Raw genomic sequence first — 10,916 nt, 5'->3', positions numbered from 1 at the left:
CTTTTTGTTTGTTTCTTATCTTTTTCAAAACTACCTAACTAACTATCCCTCTCTAATTTTCGAAAATACCTCTCTCTTTCTCAAAAATTCTTTTTAATTAATTAATTGTTTCAATTTTTAATTTTAATTTTAATTTTATCTTAATTTTCGAAAATCAGTAACTCTTTTTCAAAATTAATTTTCGAAATTCCCTCTCCCTCATCTTCTTCTATTTATTTAATTACCTACTAACACTTCTCTTCATCTCATATCTCTGCTCTCCTCACCCTTGTGTTTGGATTCTCCTCCCTTCTCTTTCTTTACATTACATTCTTTTCTTCTTCTACTCACACAAAGGAATCTTTGTACTGTGACATAGAAGATTCCATATTTTCTTTGTTATTCCCTTCTTTGTCATAATGAGCAGGAGCAAGGACAAGAACATTCTTGTTGAAACAGATCCTGAACCTGAAAGGACTCTAAAAAGGAAACTAAGAGAAGTTAAAATACAACAATCCAGAGACAACCTTACAGGAATTTTTGAACAGGAAGAGGAGATGGCAGCCGAAAATAATAATATTGCAAGGAGGATGCTTGGTGACTTTACTGCACCAAATTCCAATTTACATGGAAGAAGCATCTCCATTCCTGCCATTGGAGCAAACAATTTTGAGATGAAACCTCAATTAGTTTCTCTGATGCAACAAAACTGCAAGTTTCATGGACTTCCATCTGAAGATCCTTTTTAATTCTTAACTCAATTTTTGCAGATCTGTGATACTGTTAATTCTAATGGAGTAGATCCTGAAGTCTACAGGCTCATGCTTTTCCCGTTTGCTGTAAGAGACAGAGCTAGAATATGGTTGGACTCTTAACCTAGAGATAGCCTGAACTCTTGGGATAAGCTGGTCAAGGCTTTCTTAGCCAAGTTCTTTCCTCCTCAAAAGCTGAGTAAGCTTAGAGTGGATGTTCAAACCTTCAGACAGAAAGAAGGTGAATCCCTCTATGAAGGTTGGGAGAGATACAAGGAACTGACCAAAAAGTGTCCTTCTGACATGCTTTCAGAATGGACCATCCTGGATATATTCTATAATGGTCTGTCTGAATTAGCTAAGATGTCATTGGATACTTCTTCAGGTGGATCCATTCACCTAAAGAAAACGCCTGCAGAAGCTCAATAACTCATTGACATGGTTACTAATAACCAGTTCATGTACACTTCTGAGAGGAATCCTGTGAGTAATGGGACGCCTCAGAAGAAGGGAGTTCTTGAAATTGATACTCTGAAGGCCATATTGGCCCAGAATAAAATATTAACTCAGCATGTCAATCTGATTTCTCAGAGTCTGAATGGAATGCAAGCTGCATCCAACAGTACTCAAGAGGCATCTTCTGAAGAAGAAGCTTATGATCCTGAGAACCCTGCAATAGTAGAAGTGAATTACATGGGGAACCATATGGAAACACCTATAACCCTTTATGGAGAAATCATCCAAATCTCTCATGGAAGGATCAACAAAAGCCTCAACAAGGCTTTAATAATGGTGGAAAAAATAGGTTTAGCAATAGCAAGCCTTTTCCATCATCCACTCAGCAACAGACAGAGAACTCTAAACAAAGTAACTCTAATTTAGCAAACTTAGTCTCTGATCTATCTAAGGCCACTCTGAGTTTCATGAATGAAACAAGGTCCTCCATTAGAAATTTGGAGGCACAAGTGGGCCAGCTGAGTAAGAAGATCACTGAATCTCCTCCTAGTGCTCTCCCAAGCAATACAGAAGAAAATCCAAAAGGAGAGTGCAAGGCTACTGAATTGACTATCATGGCCGAACCCACAAGAGAGGAGGAGGACGTGAATCCCAGTAAGGAAGACCTCCTGGGACGTCCAGTGATCAATAAGGAGTTTCCCTCTGAGGAACCAAAGGAATCTGAGACTCATCTAGAGACCATAGAGATTCCATTAAACCTCCTTACGCCCTTCATGAGCTCTGATGAGTATTCCTCTTTTGAAGAGAATGAGGATGTTACTGAAGAGCAAGTTGCCAAGTTCCCTAGTGCAATCATGAAGCTGAATGCCAATTTATTTGGTAAAGAGACTTGGGGAGATGAACCTCCCCTGTTCACCAATGAACTAAATGCATTGGATCAACTGAGATTGCCTCAGAAGAAACAGGATCCTGGAAAGTTCCTAATACCTTGTACCATAGGCACCATGACCTTTGAGAAGGCTCTATGTGACCTTGGGTCAGGAATAAACCTCATGCCACTCTCTGTAATGGAGAAACTGGGAATCTTTGAGGTGCAAGCTGCTAGAATCTCGTTAGAGATGGCAGAAAATTCAAGAAAAGAGGCTTATGGACAAGTAGAGGACGTGTTAGTAAAGGTTGAAGGCCTTTACATCCCTGCTGATTTCATAATCCTGGATACTGGAAAGGATGAGGATGAATCCCTCATCCTTGGTAGACCCTTCCTAGCCACAGCAAGAGCTGTGATTGATGCTGATAGAGGTGAACTAGTCCTTCAATTGAATAAGGACTCCCTTGTGTTTAAAACTCAAGGGCATCCTTCTGTAAACATGGAAAAGATGCACAGTAAGCTTCTCTCAGTACAGAGTCAACTAAAGCCCCCACAGTCAAACTCTAAGTTTGGTGTTGGGAGGCCTCAGCCAAACTCTAAGTTTGGTGTTGAACTCCCATATCCAAACTCTATGTTTGGTGTTGGGAGTCTATAAAATTGACCTGATCACCTGTGTGGCTCCATGAGAGCCCACTGTCAAGCTATTGACATTTAAGAAGCGCTTGTTGGGAGGCAACCCAATTTTTATTTATCTAATTTTATTTTTATTTTATTGTTCTTTAATGTTTTATTAGGTTCATGATCATGTGGAGTCACAAAATAAATACAAAAATTAAAAACAGAATCAAAAATAGCAGAAGAAAAATTACACCCTGGAGGAAGGGCTTACTGGCGTTTAAACGCCAGTAAGGAGCATCTGGCTGGCGTTCAACACCAGAACAGAGCATGGATCTGGCGTTGAACGCCCAAAACAAGCAGCATCCTGGCGTTCAGACGCCAGGAATGCACACTGAGGAAAGCTGGCGCTGAATGCCAGAAACAAGCATAGAACTGGCGTTCAACACGAGAAACATGCTGCATCTGGGCGCTGAACGCCCAGAACAAGCACCAATTCGGCGTTTAAACGCCAGAATTGCATGCAAAGGCATTTTACATGCCTAATTGGTGCAGGGATGCAATTCCTTGACACCTCAGGATCCGTGGACCCTACAGGATCATCTCAGCATCTGTGGACCCCACAGGATCCCCACCTACCTCCACTCATACTCTTCCCTCTTCTCAATGTTCATCCTCTCTTCCCAATAAACACCCTTCCCCAAAACCCTTCACCAATCACCTCAAGCTCTCTTCCCTATCACCCATTCACCACTTACATCCATCTACTTTTCCCCATAAACCTACCTCATAAACCCCACCTACCTTCAAAATTCAAAATCACTTTCCCACCCAAACCCTCCCCATATGGCCGAACCTTAACCCCTCTCCCTCTACTATATAAACCCCTCCATCTTCTTCATTTTCAACAAAACCCTCTCATCCCCTTCTTGGCCGAAACACAACCTCTCTCCCTCTCCTCCATTTTTTCTTCTTCTTCATCTCTTCTTTCTTCTCTTGCTCGAGGGCGAGCAATATTTTAAGTTTTGTGTGGTAAAAGCATAAGCTTTTTGTTTTTCCATTACCATTGTTGGCACCTAGGACCGGAGAATCCTCTAGAAAAGGGAAAGGGAAGACAAAACCTTCCACCTCCGAGTCATGGGAGATGGAAAGATTCATCTCCAAAGCCCATCAAGACCTCTTCTATGATGTTGTGGCCAAGAAGAAGGTGATCCCCGAGGTCCCTTTCAAACTCAAGAAAAATGAGTATCTAGAGATCCGACATGAGATCCATAGAAGAGGTTCGGAAGTTCTAACAAACCCCATCCAACAAGTCGGAATTCTAATGGTTCAAGAGTTCTATGCTAATGCATGGATCACTAGGAACCATGATCAAAGTAAGAACCCGAACCCAAAGAATTATCTCACCATGGTTCGGGGGAATTGCTTAGATTTTAGTCCGGAAAATGTGAGGTTGGCGTTCAACTTACCAATGATAGAAGAGAATGCACGCCCCTACACAAGGAGAGTCAACTTTGATCAAAGGTTGGACCAAGTCCTCATGGACATATGTGTGGAAGCAGCTCAATGGAAGATTGACTCAAAAGGCAAGTCGGTTCAACTAAGAAGGCTTGACCTTAAGCCTGTATCTAGAGGATGGTTGGAGTTCATTCAACACTCAATCATTCCCACTAGCAACCGGTCTGAAGTTACTATAGACCGGGCCATCATGATCCATAGCATCATGATTGGAGAAGAGGTGGAGGTTCATGAGATTATACCTCAAGAACTCTACAAGGTGGCTAACAAGTCCTCCACTATGGCAAGGTTAGCTTTTCCCCACCTCATTTGCCATATATGCAACTCAGCTGGGGTTGACATAGAGGGAGATATCCTCATTGATGAGGACAAGCCCATTACTAAGAAAAGGATGGAGCAAACAAGAAAGCCTATTCATGGATCTCAAGAGACGCATGAAGAAGCTCATCAACAAGAAATCCCTGAGATGCCTTGATAAACCACTATTTTATGGTTTATCTTGTGCTCAATTGAGTGGATTTCATCAACTCTTTACCCACTTATTCATAATATTTGCATGGTTTTATATTTCCTTCCTGATTTTGTGCTATGATTGAAAACATGCTTCTTTGATCTTATATTTGCTTATTATTAATCCTCTCTTATTACCATTAGATGCCTTGATATGTTTGTTAAGTGATTTCAGAGATTACAGGGCAGGAATGGCTCAGAGGATGGAAAGGAAGCATGCAAAAATGGAAGGAATACAAGAAGTTGGAGAAATTACTAAGCTGTCCAGCCTGACCTCTTCGCACTCAAACGGCTATAACTTTAGCTACAGAGGTCCAAACAATGCGGTTCTAGTTACGTTGGAAAGCTAACGTCTGGGGCTTCGATTTGATATATAATATACCATAGTTGCCATGACGCTAGGTGACGCGACCACGTGCACCATGCGGCTGCAGCCGCGTGACAGGCGGGTGACCCGGGTTTGATCCCCGGCAATAGCGCCATTTTGACGTTGGGATTTTTGCCAGTAAAGAATGTCATAAAAACAGTTGTGTTGTAGATATAGTCTCTAAACCAACAGAAATTCCTTCGTACAAACGTTTTGGTTGTCACAAGTAACAAACCCCTTTGAAATTGATAACCGAGTATTCAAACCTCGGGTCATCTTCTCAAGGAATTGCACGGAAGTATGTTCTTATTATTGGTTATGCAAAGGTATGTTTTGGGGTTTTTGGATCAAGGTAAAAAGTTAGAAAAGCAATGGCAGAGGGAATAAAATAATAACAATAAACATAAACTCTTGGCAAGGTATTAGAAATTGGAAGTCCAGATCAAGTTATCCTTATCAATGATAATAAAAATTGAATCTTAATTTCACTTAGTTAACCTTTGCTGTAACAAGGGAAGGTCAAGTGACTAATTAGTTAGATCTTTGATTCCTAGTTAATTTCTAAGAAAAAGTTGGGATTATTGAAGATCAATTCAATTGGCAAGATAACAATTAACAATTATGCTATTGAGTTGGATAATTCCTGAGTTACTGATTTCTTAACCAAAGCCAAAAGGAAAAGAATAAATCTATTGGAATAAAGATGTCTTCAGATGGGAAGCAGTAATCATGTAAATAAAAGAAAGCAGTCATGAATTGAAATACCTCAAATAACATTAATTAAGAAAATTACATGTAACCTGGAAGAGTTCATAAATTATATAAAAATAAAGAACCTGGGATTGAGAGTCACTCCTAAAACTAAGAGAAGTCCTAAATCCTAAGAGATAGAGGGGAGAACATCTCTCAAAACTAATCTAAATCATGAGAAGTGAATTATGAGAGACCCCTTATGAATGGATGCAGTCCACCACTTTATAGCCTCTAATCTGTGTTTTTTGGGCCACAAACTGGGTCAAAAACAGTCCAGAATTCGCTGGTTTTGAGTTTTGCCACGCTGGGGAATTATAGCATATTATATATCAAATCGAAGCCCCGGACCTTAGCTTTTCAACACAACTGGAACTGCGTCGTTTGGACCTCTGTAGCCAAAGTTATAGCCATTTGAGTGCGAAGAGGTCAGGCTGGACAGGTTAGCAATTTCTCCAACTTCTTGTATTCCTTCCACTTTTACATGCTTTTCTCCCATCCTTCAAGCCATTCCTGCCTTATAATATCTGAAAACACTTAACACACATATCAAGGCATCTAATGGTAATAAGAGAGGATTAATAATAAGCAAATATAAGATCAAAGAAGCATGTTTTCAATAAAAGCACATAATTAGGAAGGCAAATGTAAAACCATGCAAATAGTATGAATAAGTGGGTAAAGAGTAGATAGAAACCACTCAATTGAGCACAAGATAAACCATAAAATAGTGATTTATCAACCTCCCCACACTTAAACATTAGCATGTCCTCATGCTAAGCTCAAGAGAAGCTATAAGAGAGTGAAGAGGAATGGTAGAATGTATGAAATGCAATCCTATAAATGCAACTACATGCAAAATGATTCTACCTACTTAGTTAAAAGTAAACAAATCTTTCAAGAGGAAATATGAACTGGATTTCACTAATTCAAATCATAAGAATGAAGTACAAATAGACTTGCAAGAAGAAAATAGCTCATGAAAGCAGGGAACAAGGAATTGAGCATCGAACCCTTACTGGTAGTGTATACACTCTAATCACTCAAGTGTTTTAGGTTCGATTCTCTCAATTCTCTACTAACCTTGCTTTATAAGGCTTGCTCTTCATCTAACAATCAACATAAGTTTAATGCACAGATACACATATCAAGAGGTCTTTTTAAGGGTTGTAATGGGGTTAGGGTCAAGGTAGGATTGTATTTGGCCAAGTGGACTAAAATCTGAATCCTTAATTAACTTAAACTTTCCACCTAACTTTAGACAATCCATGTAATCATAATACAACATCTAACCATCCATTAACCATGTTTTCCACATATTCATGCATTCTAATTTCAAGTACAGTACATATGCATTGCTTTCACTATTTACTTTGGGGCATTTTGTCCCCTTTCACTTATTTTGCTCTTTTTATTTTTCATTTTCAATTTTTTTATATTATTTTTTTTCTCAATGCATATGATTAATTTATTGAATGCATGAATCATGTTCTAAACATTTCTTTCACAGTTTCATAAAGATATATAATACCCAATTCTTAAACCAATTGTTTCCAAACCCACTTTTCCCCACACTTAATTCATGAGTACTTTCACTAGTCTAAGCTAACCAAGGATTCAAATTAAGGACATTATTGTTTTTCGCTTAGAGTTAATGATATGATAGAGTAAAGAACAAATGGGTAAAATAGGCTCAAATTGGTTTGCAAGGGATAATGAAAGGTAAGGCCATATGGGTATGTAAGCTCAGTGAAACAAAGGCCTCAATCATGTAAGTGTATGCATACATCAAATAATGGAAATATAGAATTAAGGAAGACAAAGATCACAATTTTAGAGAGAAAAATACACACTAAAAATAAAATATTGGTTGAAAAATGCAACCAATTCAAATAGGCTCAAAATCTCATAGGTTTTGTGTGTTCGAGCTTTAAACCATGTTCCAGTATAATATCTCTTCAAACAAGTGTAACATTAAATTTTATTCAAATTAGTGAAATTCTCTAAAAGGTTTCTTGAAAAAGAAAATATTACTTTAACCAAGTGGTAAAATATGCAAAAAAATCAAATAAATATGCAATCAAACATGCAAATGCAACAATCAAACAAATAAAATAAAAAATTTGGTGTTGAGTCAAGAAATAGCTAACCCGTGGAGATCAGTATCGACCTCCCCACACTTAAAGATTGCACCGTCCTCGGTGCATGCTAAGATGTGCAAGTGGATGGGGGTTGTGGTTTCTCAGCTGGCTCTTTTTTTGTTCCTTTCCTTGCCGGCGGTTTGGGAGTAGCTTTCTCCTTTCCTTCCTTGGTGGCCATCCTGAAGAAGGGAAGAGAAAGTAAATTAAATTCAAATAGATATATAGCAAGGAAGAGAATGGAAGAGTGGTGATGGATGCACATTAGGATGTAATTGACATTAACACATGCTCTCGAGTACATGTGAAAAGCCAGCAATGAAAAATAGCCAGTGCATCGAAAGATAAGTGGATGCAGGGTATTTATTGGCATGCCGGAAAAGGGCATGAGTAGCATAGACCAAGCATTACTTGTAATAAATTACCATGTTTGTATTGACAATTATATTCAATTAAAATAGTAAAGGGAGTTTATGAAAAGCAAGCATTAAATAGTATAAAGTATAATAGAGAAAAGCATAATGCCATATGGGCTTTTTTACAAACACATAGCATGTATGGTAAATAATCTATTTGAAAGTATTAAATTAAACATGCAAGCATCCTTTAAAAAAAAAGTAATATATAATTGTCAAATAATTATGCAATAATCCACAATGACCCAAATAAGATTCCAACACCAGTGAAAATAATGCAATGAATGAAATATGCAAATAAATGAAGTAAAATAAAATGAAAGATAAGAAGAATGAGAAGGGAAAGAAAGAGAGGAGAAGTAAGTAAGAAATAAGGAGGGAAAAGAGAAAATCAGATTTGGGGAAGAGAAAGACAAGATATTTTGGCATATGAGGTTAAGGTGTGTGACGCTGGCGACGCGGTCGCGTGGGTGACGCGGCTGCGTGGTGTGCAATAAGGTCAGGTGATGCGGACGCGTGGGGCACGCGATCGCGTGACTTGATTTGTGCTAGTGGCACGAGTGCAGCCTCGCGGTCGCACAACTCTCTGTTCAAAACTTAGTATTGCCAAAATCTTGGGTGACGCGGTCGCGTGGTTGACGCGATCGCGTGAGTGGCCATCATGGGGATATGATGCGGACACGTGGGGCACGCGTTCGCGTGGGGCACGCGTTCGCGTGGTGAGGCTTGGGCTTCCAGCACGATTCCAGCCCAACTCCAGCTCAACTTTCGGCCATGCACCCTTTTTACGCCGATTTCAGGTCACGCGGCCGCGTGGTTGACGCGGTCGCGTGGGAGGCCATTATTCCCATATGACGCGGTCGCGTGGGGTGATTTGTGCAATTGGCACGCTTCCAGCGCTGCTCCTGCATAACTTTCTGTTCAATTTATTATTCTCTCATCTCCTTGCGACGCAGACGCGTCGTTGATGCGGTCGCGTCGCGTGCTCGCTTTTTCTTTTTTTTTTTTTTAGTCTGAAAAGAAAATGCAGAATGCAGTGTTAATATGGATGTGATGCAAAACTCCAGGTTCAATAAAATAAAATAAAACTCAAAAAAAAAAAAAACTCAAAAATGAAAAAGGAACGATTATACCATGGTGGGTTGTCTCCCACCTAGCACTTTTAGTTAAAGTCCTTAAGTTGGACATTTGATGAGCTTCTTGTTATGGTGCCTTGTGCTTGTACTGATCCAGGAATCTCCACCAATGTTTGTGATTCCAATGGCCTCCGGGATCCCAAACTAAGCATGTAAAGCCCTTAAGAAGCTTCAAACAGATTCTTAGGCTCCCGGGGTGACAAATGCCAGAACAGATTCCAGGATCCCAAACTTTACTTTTACACCCATTTTTGTCTCGATCTGCATTTTTCCAGCCGGGTGAAAGGTGATTTGAATTCTCACTGCAGTGACCAAACAGCTTCCTAGACCCATTCAGTTGAGCTTTATACCAACCCTTGCGTTTGAACTTAAAGCTTCCAACCATGATGAACCTTGCAGGACAATTCTTACCACTGGCCATCTTCCTCTTACTCTTAATATCACAAAGAGCTTTAAGTTGACCATCCGTCTCCAGTAGCCCATATTCAAGTGGGATTAGAAAGCTATGGGATATAAATTTTACCCACTTGAATGTTGTGAAGGATGATGGCAACTTATGGGGAAGTATTTTTAATGAAATTGCAAGCTCCACTCCCTTGTGCTCTTCTTTGATAATTACCACCTCTTTGCAAGCTTCTTCAATTTCAACCTCTTCCTCTTGGTAGCTTTCTTCCGGTTCAATCTCCTCTTCATTGCTTTTCAAGGGCATGGGAGGTTGTACTTCTTCTTCTTGAATCTCCATCTCTATTATACTCTTCTCTATTATGCTCTTCTCTATTATACTTTATACTATTTAATGCTTGCTTTTCATAAACTCTCTTTACTATTTTAATTGAATATAATTGTCAATACAAACATGGTAATTTATTACAAGTAATGCTTGGTCTATGCTACTCATGCCCTTTTCCGGCATGCCAATAAACACCCTGTATCCACTTATCTTTCGATGCACTGGCTATTTTTCATTGCTGGCTTTTCACATGTACTCAAGAGCATGTGTTAATGTCAATTACATCCTAATGTGCATCCATCACCACTCTTCCATTCTCTTCCTTGCTATATATCTATTTGAATTTAATTTACTTTCTCTTCCCTTCTTCAGGATGGCCACCAAGGAAGGAAAGGAGAAAGCTACTCCCAAACCGCCGGCAAGGAAAGGAACAAAAAAAGAGCCCAGCTGAGAAACCACAACCCCCATCCACTTGCACATCTTAGCATGCACCGAGGACGGTGCAATCTTTAAGTGTGGGGAGGTCGATACCGATCTCCATGGGTTAGTACTTTCTTGTCTGAAACACCAATGTTTAAATTTTCTTCGTAGATTAGTTGTTGCATTTGCATGTTTGTTTGATTTTTGCATATTTTACCACTTGGTTGAAGTAATATTTTCTTTTTCAAGAAAATTTTTAGA

The 10,916-nt window shown here is 39.4% G+C and overlaps 1 non-coding gene across 1 annotated transcript; it reads right to left on the bottom strand.

The window, feature by feature from the left end:
* Positions 1-932: 932 nt before the first annotated feature.
* LOC112787107 (small nucleolar RNA R71) lies at positions 933-1,040 on the bottom strand. The gene has a single exon (XR_003194539.1). It is a non-coding gene; the product is annotated as a small nucleolar RNA R71 (small nucleolar RNA).
* Positions 1,041-10,916: the final 9,876 nt, after the last annotated feature.

This window comes from Arachis hypogaea, chromosome 20 (genome assembly GCF_003086295.3).
Source record: "Arachis hypogaea cultivar Tifrunner chromosome 20, arahy.Tifrunner.gnm2.J5K5, whole genome shotgun sequence".
NCBI lineage: Eukaryota > Viridiplantae > Streptophyta > Magnoliopsida > Fabales > Fabaceae > Arachis > Arachis hypogaea.
The sequence above is the reverse complement of the archived record's forward strand: the minus strand, read 5'-3'. Positions and strand labels throughout refer to the sequence as shown.